The sequence below is a fragment of the Coffea eugenioides genome, chromosome 9 (assembly GCF_003713205.1).
Source record: "Coffea eugenioides isolate CCC68of chromosome 9, Ceug_1.0, whole genome shotgun sequence".
Lineage (NCBI taxonomy): Eukaryota > Viridiplantae > Streptophyta > Magnoliopsida > Gentianales > Rubiaceae > Coffea > Coffea eugenioides.
Genome location: NC_040043.1, coordinates 19,600,411 through 19,618,020, shown reverse-complemented (window position 1 = coordinate 19,618,020; position 17,610 = coordinate 19,600,411).

Below are 17,610 nucleotides of genomic sequence, written 5' to 3'. Positions count from 1 at the left end.
TCAAGAACCAAATTAAAAGGAGATAGGTCTACAGTGCTAGGTTCTCCAACATGCATGACAATCTAACCACCAGCCATAGAAATCCTAACCAAACAGTTACTGGATTAGCCCATTATAACACTCATCGATCCATTCTCCTCAATCAGTTCAATTCTTAGGTCACATATTAAAATCTTCCATGCGTTAACCTTTTTCATTCATATCTACCTCAAAGACAGTCATGATGTCGACTCTCATCAAAATGCCCTCAACTCTTGAGTACTCGGGTACAAGAATCCGAAATAAGATAATTCACAACTCGAGCCTGCCAGTCCCAAGAGTAAATCACCTATATTAGAGATTCCTACCTGACGTACATATCTATCTTCTTCAAATATCCTGACAAAAGTTTTACACCTATAACATTCATGATTCACAGCTGATGCTCATGAAGAGTACTTAATCCTTTACTCATTCACATAAGAGGGACCATAACACTAGTTGGCCCAAGTTTACCCCATGCAAAGACCACGTAAAGCTTCTCTGATACCACCTGTGATGACCCCACCTCCCCCTAGGGTGAACCTAATGGTTTGGCGGACCGTCTGCCCAACTCTTGCCAGGATTCACTCACTAACATTCTTGAAATAGTCTTTCATGCCTCTAGATAAACATAGAAGTTCCATTTCCGAAGACTCATGTTTTTATTTTTACAATAGTCATTTTTATAATTATTTGCCTTAGAGTTAGTTAATTATATTTTAATTGCGTGAATTGCCCTTAAATTTCGTGTTATCGCGGCCGAGTCGAAAGTTCGCGTATTTCGCGTCGGAACGACTAAGTGGAGATTTGAGAAATTAATATTAGACTAGTAAGAGTGAGAAATTATAGTGTTAAAGGAGTTACATTGGAGGATTAGTGCATAAGTGTATCAAACAAGAGAGAAAGTGGTAGTGCACGACACTATTTCGACAACTATTCAAAGTTGACTTTTGGCAAGCTTATTAGCTCCTTTTCCCTCCAATCTTCCAACACAAGCTAAACACACAAAACCTCTCTCTCTCTCCTCTTGGTCGGCCGAAACTCGAAGGAAGACAAGGAGGAAGAAAGCTTCACTTTTCTTGCTCTAATCTTGCTCCATTTCTTCATCCAACTTTCACACCTCTTGGAAATCAACTCTAGCTTGAAGAAAGGCAACATCTTGTGGAGTTTCTTGGAGAATTTTTGGTAGAAAAACCTGGTTTCATCTAGGGTTTAGGAGGTAACCCTTCATCTCCTTTGATCTTTCCATTTATTCAAAGATTAGTGTTTAGTTTCATGGGTTTACAACCCTAACTTGAGGAAACCATTTATTTCGCTTTAAATCATAGGCTAGCTGTCTTGATGAGGCCTCTAGGTAGCTTCCTTGGGGCTTGATAGTTTGATTATGGTTGTTTATGTGTTGAGTGAGTTGATTTCGATTAGAAAGTGGAGAGAAATCGAAGGAAAAATGAGAATACAAGCTGGCCGAAATTTCTGGTCATGTTGTTCTGTTTTAGTTTAGAAATTTTGATGATTGGTTGATTTTAAAATTGATGTATATATGTTGTATATTGTGTGTATGAAGTGTCTTTCAAAAATCGTATCGGATGGTTGTGCAAAACTTGAGTTTTTGATAGAGGTTTGAATCTGGAAAACGTATAACAGTGCACTCGGACAGAGCTTTTTTGTCTGAATGTAACTCTTTGTACAAAAATCAAAATTGAGTGCCGTTTGCGGCATTCAAAACTAGACATTCATAAATTTTCAACAGTATAAAAATCCCCTGCTAGTTTAGTTTGAGTGAACCGTAGCGATTCGGAAAATTTGGCTATTCTGTTTTGACTATCTATTCGAATGAAACTGGAAAGCTGCATCTTGTGGCTCAATTTTGTCCCATTTGTGAAATGATTTTCAAAATGATGTCTTCTGATAAATTGTAGCATTTTGAACCTAGTTTCCAACACTTTAAACCATTCTCAATTTGATGTTTTACAGAGCTAGATATGGTTTGATTTCAAAAATACGACAAAGCTGGAAATTGGAAACTTTTCCCTTCCTTGCTGACCGAATGGTCAAATCTGTTTTGGGATGTTATATTTCCAAAATTTTAGTGTCATTTAACCATAAATTGCTTATTAAATGTTTATGGAATCTTGGTTTCAAAAATAGAGTGAATTGGGGCTGATTTTGTTGGACAAAACGTTTGAAAAATAAAGAGAAAATAGGATGGCAGATTTTCTTTGAAAATTTCACAAATTTTGATCATTTTGTTAACTACCTTCCCATTTGGTGTAATTTGGTGTAATTTCATAAAGATTAAGTGTACCAAATTTGGTGTAATTTCAATACCATTTCGATACCAAAATAATGCCCCAAAGATTGCTCTTCAAATCTGGAAATTCACTGATCAGGTTGTGAAAATCCTCCAACTTTAAACTGTTATATATTGTTGCTCAAAACTCCGAATTTTGTTCTGTTTATTGTGTTTGAAACTTTGTATGGAACTTTATTTTTTTACAAATTTTAAAGGCCAATTCACTTTCTGTGAATTTTTCCGAATTTCCAAATATCGCCGAAAACCAAGACTGGTTCTATCTTACCTTCTTCAATCAGCAACTTTAAGCTGAAATATGAAGGCTCTCCGTTTAGAATCTTGGAAAAGTGTTTTCGAGGAACTTTTAGTACTTTGAAACTAGTTTCCAATGGTATAAATTTTTCTATTTTTGGACCTACCGAACTCAAGATCTGATTTTACCAAGTTTATCGCACAAAGCTGAAAATTCATGATTTCTTGGGAAATGAGTTTTGAGAACTTTTCATTGTCTTTCGATATTGATCATCCATTTTAAACTCATTTTCATGGAGGATGCAAGTTCCTCTTGCGACTTTAAATCCTCACTTTTGAATCTCGATTTTTGAGATATTAAAGCTCTTTTAAGACATTGTCTTAATATTACGCAAGTGTACATTCTTATTTGCAAGTAATTGTGAGTGATAGTTAATTGTTATTTCGTCAGGCGCTCAAGAGGAACTTGAAGAGAATCTTGGAGCCGACCACTAAAGATCTTATTTGCACTTACTCACTTAATTTGAATTGGTGAGTGTCAAGTGCATGAATAGTTGCCAATTATGTGAATTGCTTCTTATTGATTAAGTGATTTACAATTGTCGAGTCGAGGGTGTACTTTATCGTACTCGTTCTCTTTTAATTGATTATATAATTGAATTGCTCATAGTTGAATTTATAATTGTGGTTGATTATGCCAATTGGAGTGAATCTCATCGGCTTATAATTGTATTTGTCGATTGGAGTGAATCTCATCGACTCATAATTGTAATTGGGGGACGTCCAAATCTCAATTGGCCGACCTTGTGACTCGAGCCAGCATGGGCTTGGTCGAGAAGCTCGGTGAACCATGAGATAATCAAAAGCTTGATCTATTAAGAGATCTCGCTTGGAATACTCATGGAGTAGTGCCTTTTATAAAAGAAGTGCGGGTCCGGAGCAGGGGGTGTAATGGTGAACAGGAAAGAAGAGTAAGTGGAGTTCTACGGACTTAATACCTACCCGGTTGACGGAGTGTCATCGCGGGGAAGTATTTGATCGAGCCTTAGCGAAGCGAGTGGAATTTAACTCCTGAGACCTCCAGTATCCTTAAATTGTTTTTGCCTACTTTTCCTACTTGAAATGTTAATTACTAAAACTTTACAGTTTTACTTACTATATAAATGTTATTGTTACTTGGACTATGTGTCTGCATGTGTGTTCCTTGATCTCACTGAGCGTTTGCTCACCCCATTAGTTTTATTTTTCTTAACAGGAGATTGAAATAGAAAGAATTTTGGAGAAGACGGTTTGATTACTTTTGATTAGTATTTTGGGATGTAATTGATTAGCCGACTTCTAGTGGTGGTATTTTTGAAAAGTTGATGAAATTTTGAGAACTTGTGATGTAAGACTTGAAGATTTATTTAGGGAGAGACTTCTCCTTATTTTGTCTTTTATTATTGGTTGTGTATCTTTAAGTTTAAGTTTGACTCGTATTGAGTCCTGGTGAGAATTGGGCAGGCGTTCCGCGGATACCCTTGGGTTCGTCTTGGGAGAAATGGGGGCGTCACACCATTCATCCAAGAATTCCAACTTAATTTCCAACCCAGAAGTGTAACATAGGGGCACATTGCCAAAAATCTCAAATACATTTCATCTACAAAAGTACAAGTACATGAATATTATATACACTAGTTCATGCTTACTTTCTCCAGCCTCCACTCCTGTAAGGAACTAAAGAAATGAGCTAAAAGCCCAGTGAGGTTCCCAAACAAGCAATCAAGTAGAAAAAAACCATGAAAGTATTGCATTTAACAGTTTGCACACTTTGCATAGTAATAAACAGTCATTCAAGAAATAAACATTCAATCATTGGAAGGATACGTGGTCACTTGGAGTCATTCATTCAGTCAGTCATTCAGTCTCCCACCATTTCTCCCTTATACCTCCAAATTTTGACAACATATTTGCAAATAAAACTCCTTCAGTGATCATTTCATTCAGTCAGTCATTTCATTCATTGCATTTCATTCATTGGCCAGTTCTCCACTAGACTTCGTGGTAATACTCGAGTATATCAAAACACTATCCCACAGTCACCAGCCGCCTGAGCGAGTCCGCTTCTGGCTCGAGTCGACTAGCAATGAAGGGCAAGGGCCCAGTTCAACTAAAGGCTTATATTCATGCATAAGTAACATTCAATCATTTAATTATTAAAAATTTCACATTCATTTAGGTCGAGTACGATAAAGTACACACTCACCTATTGAAAATTCATTTAACAATCATTTAAAAGCATTTAACATTCAATCAAACATTCACAACAATTCACATAGTCATTGGAAGCACAACATGCAAGGAACATTCACCACTTGACCTCACCAATTGGTCACCCTGGTTCTTCCTCTAGAACATTCTCAAGTTTTGTGATCATGTAATCCGTCAAGAGTCTAGTAACTTAAAGCCAAGATAATGAGAAAATATGAGATTTATGCTTCACTTAGCAATCACAGAAACTATAGGTTTAACCCTAATATTAGAAGACTAAAAGGGCCGCGATTTCTTGTTTAAATCAAGTTTAAATGAAGTGAAATATTTCATGCAGGCTAAGTATGACGACCCCACCTCCCCCTAGGGCGTATCCCAGGGTTTAACGGACCTCTTGCCCAGCTCTCGCCAGGACTCACTGTGAGAACCCGTAATTTTTCCCATTTTCTAGGTTTTATTATCTTTCATGGCTTGTTTTCTGCATTTCCGTGATTAGGAAAAATTCTAGATCTTTTTAAGGAGAAGATATAGTTTTTAGATGATTTTTCTAGTATCGAATAGGTTTTGAGAAATTAAGAGCGTATACCAGACGTGGGACCCACTAGTGTGAAAAGTTCGGAAAAATTCGGCCAACTAGGTTAAGTTTCGGATACTGGGTTTAATTTACCGGGTGTTAAGAGATAATTAGAGGAAGCTATTTGGATTGGTGTGAGAGGGAACAAAGAGATAGAGATCCATTAATTAGGTGACAAGTGTTGTCACGGCCCCACCTCCCCCTAAGGCGAACCAGAGGGTTCGGCGGGCCGCCTGCCCGGCTCTCGCCGGGACTCAGTCGTTCACTACATTCCTCAAACAGATTACAAGATAAAATCTCCAATATCAATCAAATATTCCAACATTTACATATCAAAAGCGAAGCGTCCACGCTTCCACTGCGCCACTCTGATCCTTGGTCACAATGATTATACAGGAGGAAGTCCAAAACTTGACTATTACACATCCAATCAATTATAAACATTCAATACAATCCCAATATGAATGATTACACAAAAGGAAAACCAAATTCAATCCATACATGAAATAATCCAAGATTAAACACTACAAGCCACTCCTTCGCCTTGAGCCCTGTGGAGGGGAATAAAACATTTTGGGGTGAGCTAGAAGCTCAGCGAGTAACCAAGAAATTTAGTTATCAAATCAGTTTCACAATCGTTCATTTCAATAATGTCATGCTTCAACAATCAATGCACTTTCACTTCTCTCATGAGCTAGTGAAATCATGGTACTTAGACGTCCAACGCTCCAAACAATCATTTAACATTGAACATTAACATGAAACATTGAACATTAACATTAAACATTGAACATTGAGCCCATTGGTGCTCTACAGGAACATTAAACGGTGGAGGAAACGTCGGAGTCTAGCACACGAATTCCAAGTACTCATTTGAGCCAAAACATGTCAAGAACTTATATGCCGGCACACAGGATATGCAATCAAAAAAAAAGATGCAAGAAACATTTTAAAGTAACGTTGCAAGTAGTTTAAGGTCACTCACCTCCACGGCTCATAATCCTTGTTCAATATAGCCAATTCCATCATTCAAGTCCAAGCCTTTCACTTGAAACTTAAGGTAACCAACGCTATTAAAATCGGACAGCATTTCCCCTTAATTCCTTTATTTTCCAACCTACAATCAAACCCAATCACATAGCAATTAACCACAATTGCTCAAAACCAGAAAACAGTTTTGACGTCCTTTTGCGGTAATGGCACCAAAGGCGCTACGATTGTCGGATGAAGGTGCAAAACCCACCGTTTCGAAGCTAAGAGATAGGGCTACAACAATGTAGAAGGCCACTCAGTCCAAATCCTAGCACAACTAAGTCATATATGCCAAATACCAAACCAGAATCGTAATTGCAGGTTCCCAAATCACACAAAACTGTAATCAGTCCAATTCAGTCTATACAGGTCCAAATGCATTGATTCCAAAGGCATATGATAGCTAAGATATCAAGATACCTTTCATCAGAAGACACCAACAACAAAATCCAAACCAATTCCAGTCAAAACAGACGATTACAATCACAGTTCGTACATTCTGATCACCCAGAACAGCAACAGTAAAAACGGCATAACGCACTCTACACTACTCCAAATGCCCTGAAATTTTACAGTCATCTCAACCACATCAATACCTACAACTTTCATGTTTTGAGTTAAGGCCAATTCGGCCTCTATCTATGACCTAAAATTTCGGACAGAATGTAGCTTCAAGAACCCTAATTTTCCAGAATTTCTTCCAAACCCAAAATTGGTTGCAATTGTCCACTTTTTCCACCTTCTAACTTCATTACATAAAATTTCCACTCATCATACAAGTCCACAACATCATGATCACATTAAACCAGAAAATTCACCAATAAATTGTAAACTTCACCATTTCATCCCAAACCAAGAAATAAACCACAATTTCCAACACTATAGCCACCATTAGGCACAATTTAAGCATCATTAGGTGTAAGAGGAAGTGTAAGCACCACTTACCAAGTAAACAAGAAAGAGGAAGTTGTAGAACACCTTAGCTTCTCAAACAAACTTCACCAAAACACTCACTAGCACCAAATGGAAGAATTTGATGGAGTAGAAACAAATTTCAGCACTTGGGTTGGATGATTTGAGCTAGATGTTAGCTAAAATGGTGAAGAGCTCTCTTCCTTTCTTCCTTAAGGTTGGTCGGCCAAAGAAGAGAAAGAAATGGTGATTTTTGTGGCAAATTTGAGATATTTAATCAACAATTAGTAAGAAAGGTCAAAAGTCAAACAAGTCAAATAAGTGGCAACCTCTCTTAAAGTGACACATGTCACTTCATTAATTCAACTCTATCCTTTTGTCTCTCCAATAAAAATATCTTAACACTTTGTAAAATAATATCACTTAATACAAAATTCCAACAAGTGGTCAAAAATATAATGCATTTACCGCACTAGCGGGTCCCACGTCCAAAATACGCTTTTAATTTCTCAAAAACTAACCGATACTAGAAAAATCATTTTAAAACTATTTTTGCTCATAAACTTTATGTGGGAAATTTTTCTAATAAAGAAAATGTAGAAAAGACGGGCGTTTTAAAAAATAAACCCTAGAAAATTAGAAAATTTCCGGGTTCTCAAACTCATTTTTTTTCGGGGCGTCACAAGTGTCACCATAGGGTTGGGAGAACTTTTGACCATTATTTCTTGTCTTACCCTTTGACTTAAATAAACCAAAAAAATTGCCAAAAATCTTCATTCTTGTGGCCGGCTCTCCCTCTCTCTTTCTCTCTCTCTCTCTCTAAGCAAAAGGAAGAAAACTCTCCAAGCTTTGCTCCAAATCATCAAAACCAACCATTGATTCTTATTTTTGCTCCATAGAAAACCTTAAGGAAGTGATAGTGAGGTGTTGTGTGGAGTTATTTGGCAAGCTAAGAGGACTAATTGCTCTCTCTCTCTTGTTTCTAAGGTGAGTTGTGAAGAACCACTCTCCTCCCTTTATTGACGCTTAAATCATGCTTAGAGGTAGTATGAGATGCAATTTTATGGATTATTTCTTGATTTGTGGTTGAATTGATGAAGTTTTATAATTTTTGGGGATTTTTCTGTTTTACTATGAATATGATTGTGTGGCTATGTATGATGATTGGAAATGGTATGTATGGGACCTAGGAGGTGGAAAAAGTGGTTAATTGCAATCAATTGCTGTTTTGGAAGAAAATTGAAAAAATTAGGGTTTGATGTTCTTCATTCTGCCCGGTACTGTAGCTCATAGCTAGGGGCCGAATTGGCCTTGGCTTAAAACATGAAAGTTTTAGGGAATTATAATTTAGAGGTGCCTGAAAAATTTCAGATCAATCAGAGTAGGGTATCTCGAGAAAGGTCGAAATTACCCTTGCTATTCTGGTTTTACCTGAATTGGAGAATTGCTTCTGTAATTGGTTATTTTGGTTAGGAATGCTTCCGATTTGGTTGTTGAGGCCTTCTGATGAAATGTAGCCCTGTTTCGTATCTTTCAGCTGGTTTTTGAATTTCTGGATTTGGACTTGGATAGCCTGATTTATGATGTTTCCTCTAGAATGCGTTCTGTGAATCTGTTTTTGTGATTCTGGTGTAGTAGATTGCATTTTTGACCTGGTTACACTCGAAACTGGGTTGAGTGACCTTCTTCAATATTGTAGCCTTATCTCTTAGCTTCGAAATGGTGGGTCTTGGACCTTCATCTGATAATTGTAGTGCCTTTGGTGCCATTACCATAAAATGAGGTCAAAAACTGTTTTTTCAGGGCTAAAGCTAATGCCATTTCTGGATTTTTTGGTTTCCCCTAATGCTTGTATATGCTTATGGAACCCTATTGGGGTAGTATTTGGCATTGGTTTATGACTTGTAATCGAGTCTTATTGTGTTTATTTGAATAGTTTAAGGCTTGACTTTCATATCCAGTCATTTCCTAGCTAAATTTTGTACTTGAATGCCATTAAGCCTAGTGAACGGCTTTTGGGAATGAGATTATTTTTGTACGAGATGTTGGGACTGATTTGAGGAAATAATGAAGCCATGATGGCTGGAAAATAGGTAAACACAAGGGATATGCTGCCGAAATTTTACTTGAGGGCTAGTTGGATTTACTTGTGATTTGAGCGAAGGGCTTTTGGGTTGTTTGAGCCTAGGTCTTCATGTTACCTTTTTGTTTCCAAAAATCATGTTTTGCACCCTTGCATTAGTAATTATTTGGCGAGGCATACGACTGGTAGTCGAGCCTCACATATGCATTCTGTATACTCGATTTTTGAAAGTGGAACCTTCAATTGTTTTCCTTGGATTATTTTAGGGTTTCTTGGTGATTAAAGCTCTCTTTTGGGAGGTATCTGTACTGACCCCGGTGAGTGTTCCGCTACCTGCTACCCGTTATGTGAAATATCTGAATATCTGAAATACTTGATTTATGACTGTTGGAGCCAAATACTGTTTTGATAAAAAGGGAGGCGAGGGTGTACTTTATCACACTCGTTCTCTTGTCTGTTCATATGCCAATTTTGAACGCGTATCTGAATCTGCTATCTGTATCTGTTATCGGTATCTGGATCTGTATCTGTTCTGACGTCGTTTGGAAGCTTGTATCCAACGACCTTTCTGGGACCTCTGAGCTCAACACCTGTGGCCAGTTACTCGAGTCGGGCCGGCAAGGGCCTGGTCGATGAGATAACGAACCACGGTAGTCTGTTTTGGGATCTTTGGGTATTGAGACCCTTGATTCCGGTATACTCGAGTATTACCATTTCTGTTCTGATTGGATTTCGGGCCCGGTGGGGGTATGTGAGGTGGAAGGAGTCGAAGAAAGTGGAGTCTACGGTATTGGTTACTTCTGTAAAGTTGACGGAGTGTCAACTGTTATTTCGATCAAGTTTCGGTGAAGCAAATGGGAAGTTGGCTCCTGAGAGCCACCCGTATCCTTTTGTCTATGGTGTTTGTTCACCTCTTTATTTGATGCACATATGTGATTAATTGAATATGAAGTTCCATGATCTTATTTGAAATTATTTTGGTACCTCATTGAGCGTAAGCTCACCCCTTCCCGTTATCTTTGTTTTCCTTACAGGGAACCACTTTTGGGGCTAAGATGTTTTGACGCACGAGTCGAGCTAGTTTTCTTATATTTTTGTACAGCTCCTCGATAGTTGGAAAACCCTAAATGTATTTTGATCTAATTATCTTCTTTTGTTTCGTAAATTCCAACCGTATGTGTATAAAACTATTTGCCCTGTTCATGTAATCTATTTGGATTGGAAATGTTTTCCCGAGTCATATGGCCATATCTGTATGAGTTGGGCTCCTGGCTGGGTGGTGATGTGACAACCACTAATCATACTTGGTGTTGATTTTCGTTTTGCCATTTGGCGACTTTGAATCGTTTGAGCGCGCTATTTCCTTCCTGAGCGTTTTCGATTTCTTGTAACAGCTCGACTGAGTCCTGGCGAGAGCTGGGCAGGCGGCCCGCCGAACCCTCTGGTTCGCCTTAGGGTGTGGTGGGGCTGTCACACTCACTCACTCACTTCAAAAAAAAATAGGGTGCAACCTCAAGAGTAAAGGAAATAACAGTTCCCAAGTTTGGAACATACAAATACATTCATCTCTATCTCAAACATCCATACAATCCCAAATTCATCAAAAGATTTAAGTTCTCAATACATTCAACTCTAATCGAGCGACTAATGCGAGTACAATTACAAAATTCCTAGAAACTAGACTACGCTAGCTTGTACCAGTCTCACGCCTTGCTCGTATCCCCTGTAAGAAAAACAAATGGCATGGAATGAGCTACAAGCCCAGTGAGGTTCCAAATAGCAAGTTGACCATTATTTAAAAATACAAGTATCAACATAGTAAAATAGCGAGCATAACAAGTTCATAAAAGTGAGCAATAACACTTCAAGTAGCAAATCTCAAAATGAGCAAGTTCAAAAGAAACAATATCCCGATAAGTAATAAGCATGTCAAAGTATAAGGATACGGATGGCTCTCAACAGCCAAGTTCCCATTGCTTCACCAGAGCTTGATCAAGTAGTAGTTGACACTTCATCAACTTTTCGCCAGAGCTATAATCTCCGTCTACCATCCAAACCCCCTGCTAGGCCCAAAATCCTCAATAAACACTGGTAGTAATACTCGAGCATACCGATTAGTCGAGGAGATAACACTCCACTCGACATCACTAACTACCCATGGTTCGTTATCTAATCGACCAAGCCCTTGCCGGCTCGACTCGATTAACTAGCCAGTGGGGTTTGGGTCCCTAAGAAGTCGATGAGATAACATCTCCAATTGACTGAATTAAAAGAAAAATATGGAGACGGGAATGAGAGGCACCTCCCACTCGGATTGAGTGTGGTACATACTACCGCTCCACACTTACAAATCAAGTACAAGTATATCAAGTCAATTGCAACAATAAACAAGTATATATCACATTAGGTTAAATGCGATAAAATACACCCTTGCCCGACCCAACCAAGCAAATCTTATCCGATCACGTTGGCAATGAATTTAAATCAAGTATCAAGTTCAATCATGTATTGGGAAGCACTCACCAAAGATTTAGTGCTTGACAAAATCACGTTCAGGTGTAACTCCTTGGTTGGAGTCCAAATTTGCGATACAATATCATTTAAAAGCTTGAAATCAACTAGGGTTCGAAACTTAAGAGTTTCACTTTAAACAGATCAAGTAAATGAAACTCATTTAGATAGTATTCATGTTATGTATAAAACTCTGGAAAATTCTTGCTCGCTATTTTGGTGTTGCTAAAGAAGCAACTAAAACTTTGGAATTCGCATTTGAGTCTAAAAAACAAGGAAAACATATTCCGAGTGGTCACTCCTTTCATTTTTCCAAGGGTACGAGTTTCGGCCAAATTTGAGCTTATATACCTTTACGAAAGAAGACTCGAATACCATAGACAATTCAAGTTCAATTCGACCTCAAATCTTCGCTCAAGTCGCGAATACAAATGCCTAACCCTCGAGTGAAAATTTGGACGGCATGCCCTTTGTATTTAGCTATTTTTCCAGCCATTTATGGTTTCATTATTTTCCTCAACTCAGCCCAAATTCACGCATAAACATTCTTAACACAATAACCCTTCAACTAGGCTCACTGTCATCCAAATACAAGGCAATTCTAGCAATGCAACCATAAAATCAAAGCTGGAAACTATATTAAAGAAGAATAACTAAGTAACAGGTTTGACATCTTCCGGCGTTTTGGTCACAGCGGAAGCTACGTTTATCGGATTGGGCTACATTTTTTGGCTTTTCGAAGCTAAGACAGGAGCTACATTTCTTATGAAGACATCAACACCTAGTTCATGCATTTTCAAGGTCAAATGTGAAATCTCAGAGAAAATAGAAAGCTGCCCGCGAAATAGGGCATTTGGCAGTCAGGGATATTTTAGTCATTTCACACTCTACAGTGCTCAGATTGAGCTAAATTTTACAGGCGGATAGTTAACTCCATTCTTTACAACTTTCATGTTTTGAGCAAGACCTGATTCGACCTTTATCATGGACGAATATGTAGTACAGAAACTGGGTAGATTCTACTACAATTGCTAGAAATTCACTTCTACTCTAAACTTCATATCCTAGCTCAACATTATCAAGTACTACATCATGAAAACCATCAATTACTAACTCAATACCATCAATTACTAAGTAAACAACCATAATCAAGGCTGAAAATGTAAACCCTAGCTAACCCTTCCATTATATCATCCAAAACTAAATAATTAACCATAGGAAACCAAGAACATAAGCTTCTTTCCCAATTTTAACAAGATTAAGTACAAGAAAAGGAAAGGAAACCATTATACCTTACAAAAGCTGCTTGTAGGTGAAAACCAACCCCTTTCTTCAAAAAATTTTACCACACAAAGCTTTCCAATCACCAAGAGGTAAGTTTAATCGGTTTAGTTTTGTGGATTTCGATCAAACAAGGCAAAATCTAAGGTTGGAGTTGAAAGCTTCTCTCTTGTTTTTCCTCTCCTAAGTTCGGCCAAGATAGAACAAAAATGGAAGAAAATGGAGCCAAGAAGAAGATAAGAATGAAAGAAAAATGCTTGATCAAAATTTCCTATGCTTCCGACAAGTGTCATCACAAGAATAATTCTCATTTTTCTTTCTTTTCTCTCTTTTTCTTGGTCCAAAATTTTGGCTGGATTGAGGATATTTTGGGGCTGATTTTGCTCAATTAATAACAAGGAGATTAACGTAATAAAGTAGTGTTCAAGTGGTGTACTCAATCGGTAGCAAACGGTGCACGTCGGTTCAAGCCTATTTTCCTTAACTCGCACGTACTTGTGTTTTTACTTATTGTTCACTAATTTATTATTATCATTTCTAATCACACACTTTTTCTTATCTGAAACTCACTCTTAACCGCTAAGTTTAGTACACACACCTCACCAAGTGATCACATGGCCAAAATGCACCAAAAACACGCAAAAAACCCTAGTATGCACAAAAACCCCTAACTTATGCCATTCCTTTAGAAAAATCATAACTTGAATTATAGATATAAAAAATTCATACAACTTGGCATGTTAAAAACTAGATTTTAAATACTAATAATCTTTAGAAAACACCTCAAAGAAATTCAACTCATAAGTTGGTCCAAATTGAGCCATAAGCTACTACAATATTCCTATGTTTACTTGAGCAGGGCAGAATTTTCAGTCAACTTTGCCAATTTTCTGGAATTTATAAAGATTGAATCAAACTTTGAATTTTACACCATAGGAAGATCTATGCGTCTAGTTTCAAACGCAACAAACGGAACTCAATTCCGACTTTCCTATACAAAGTTATATCCAATTTCCCAAATCTGCGCAGAGCCTCCTGCGAAAATTTCTAGTTTTTCTAACAACTTGATATTGTGAAACTTTTCTTAACAAAATTCACTCCCTTGACTCAAATTCAACCATTAAAGCAACCAAGAATCAAAGGTAAGTGATTTCACATAAGGGTTATAAAGACAAGTAAAATTTCTGGGTCTCACACTCTCCCCCTCTTAAAAGAATTTCGTCCTCGAAATTCTAACCTTTGCTCGCACAAAATTTGATGCTACAGGATTTTTCTCTAATTTTCAAGTGGTTTTTTCTCACTTATAGTGCTACCACAAACTTACCTCAAGTGCAATCAAGATACAGACCCTTATTCTAGTGCTCTCCACTATTTGGTACTCAAGTACAAGAATCCATAATAAGATAATTCACATCTCGAGCCGACCTATCCCAAGAGTAAATCACCCCTACTAGAGATTCCTATCTGACGTACATATCTATCCATGATAAGGGATTTCCAATCATAACAGGCATGATTCATAGCTTACATGCAAGAAGAGCACTTAGTCATTTACAGTTATTCATATAATCGGGACTATATCACCACTTGGCCCAAGCTCACTCCATGCAGAAACCACGCGAAGCAGCTCTGATACCATCTGTGACGACCCCACCTCCCCCTAGGGTTTAGCGGACCTCCTGCCCAGCTCTCGCCAGGACTCACTCACTCACTTCAAAAACAAATAGGGTGCAACCTCAAGAGTAAAGGAAATAACAGTTCCCAAGTTTGGAACATACAAATACATTCATTTCAGTGTCAAATATCCATACAATCCCAAATATATCAAAAGATTTAAGTTCTCAATAGATTCAACTCTAATCGAGCGACTAGTGCAAGTACAATTACAAAATTTCCAAAAACTAGACTACGCTAGGCTGTACCAGTCTTACGCCTTGCTCGTATCCCCTGTAAGGAAAACAAATGGCGTGGAATGAGCTAAAAGCCCAGTGAGATTCTAAATAGCAAGTTGACCAATATTTAAAAGTACAAGTATCAATGTAGTAAAATAGCGAGCATAACAAGTTCATAAAAGTGAGTAATAATACTTCAAGTAGCAAATCTCAAAATGACTGAGTTCAAAATAAACGATAACCCGATAAGTAATAAGCATGTCAAAGTATAAGGATACGGATGGCTCTCAACAGCCAAGTTCCCATTGCTTCACCAGAGCTTGAACAAGTAATAGTTGACACTTCATCAACTTTCAAGTAAAGTAACCAGTCCAGTAGAGCACCACTTAGCTATAATCTCCGTCCACCATCCAAACCTCCTACTGGACCCAAAATTCTCAATAAACACTGGTAGTAATACTCGAGCATACCGATTAGTCGAGGAGATAACACTCCACTTGACAACAATAGATACCCTTGGTTTGTTATCTAATCAACCAAGCCGTTGGCGGCTCGACTCAATTAACTAGCCAGTGGGGTTTGGGTCTCCAAGAAGTCGATGAGATAACATCTCCAATTGACTAAATCAAGATAAAAGTATGGAGATGGGAATGAGAGGCACCTCCCACTCGGATTAAGTGTGGTATATGCTGTGACAGCCCCACCTCCCCCTAAGGCGAACCAAAGGGTTCGGCAGACCACCTGCCCAGCTCTCGCCGGGACTCAGTCGTTCACTCACACAAATCAGAAATAGAACCACAAGAAAAAAAAACAAAACGAGGATCCAAAATTTAAAATAAAACTTATATACATAGATATCTCAGAAGGAAGTACAACCGTCAATAAACAGAGGTTCTCAATTCACCATACAACCAGCCCACGCTAAGCACTAGAGCGAGAACTGTTACAAAAGAAAACCAAGAGCTAGACCCAGCTAGTCTATACAGGCTCTCATCCTTGCTCGCCTTCCCCTGTTAAGGAAAACAAACTAAAGGGGTGAGCTATAAGCTCAGTGAGGTTCCGAACACATAAGCAACAAGAAGTTCAATGCATTCATTACACGTTACTAATAATTCAAATACAAAAGAAAGCGATAAACACCTTCATTAAAAGGATACGTGCTCACAAGGAGCCATTCGTTCATTCATTCGTTCATTCATTCTCCCTTCGTTCCCTTATACCTTCAATCATTTGAAAATGCATTTGTATATAAGTAAAACCCTCATTCATTCATTCGTTCATTCATTCATTCATTCATTCACCAGGCTCCACCAACCTCCACCAACCTACAAGGTAAGACTCGAGTATACCAAAACATTTACCCAGGTCCCTAATCGCCCGACCGAGTCCGTTTCTGGCTCGAGATGACCGGTAACTAGGGGCAGTGGCCAGTTCAGCCAAAAGGCTTACATTCATGCACAAATAACATTTCAATCATTGAATCATTGAAATTTTCACAATCATCTAGGCCGAGTGCGATAAAGTACACACTTGCCTAGAAGACTCGTTTTAACAATCATTGAAAGCATTTAACATATTATCAAACATTCATACCAGCCATATAGTCATGAAACATAAGAAACAAGGAACACTCACCTATACACGCAAAATAACGTCCACTTCTCAATCACCAATGAAACCTAAAAGTAAACAAAGAACACATTACAATCCATCTAGCATGGTTTAGATGAAATCAAGGATTACCCGACTACTCGCGAGTAAACGTATAAAATGACTTTTAAAGTGTCAAAAGAGCATATGGATCCGTGGACGGAAATTACTAGGGTTCATAAACCAACCGCGAAACCAAACTCAAAAAGGTTATGAAATTTCCGGCAGAAAACACTTTAACCAACGACAAATCAAAATCCAATAAGGTAAGCTAAGAAGTATTGTTTCCGGAATTGTTTATGTAGCTCAAAATCAATAGACTTTATGCCTTGATGAAAATCATGAAAAGTGGCAAAACTATCTCCCTTTCACTCTTAAAACTTCACTTAAAAGTTATTCACTTGTGGCCGAGAGAACCCTAGGTCAACCTCTATATTTTGGTAAACAGTAAGTAAACGTTTGGAATTTCAACCCAAAGAGGTATTAGGTTTTCGAATAGTAAAATGATCATTTTATTTGCCAAGCGGAAATATACAGGTTCAAATAGAAATTTAGCCCTCGGCCACCTTTTGAAAGAGCCGGTAACATTTTCAGTAAATACGTCCAATTCGTCACAAAATACATTCGCCAAATTACTTTAACTTGCTCACATTACAAGAAGATAAACGGACGGCATGTCCTTTGTGTTTACCTATTTTTCAGCCATTAATGGCTTCATTATTTTCCTCAAAACAGTCCCAACATCTCATATAGAATAATCTCATGTCCAAAAGCCATTCACTAGGCTTAAAGTCATGTAAATACAAAAATAAATACAAAAATCAAGCTAGAAACATTTCCGGATAAAAACAGTTTTTGA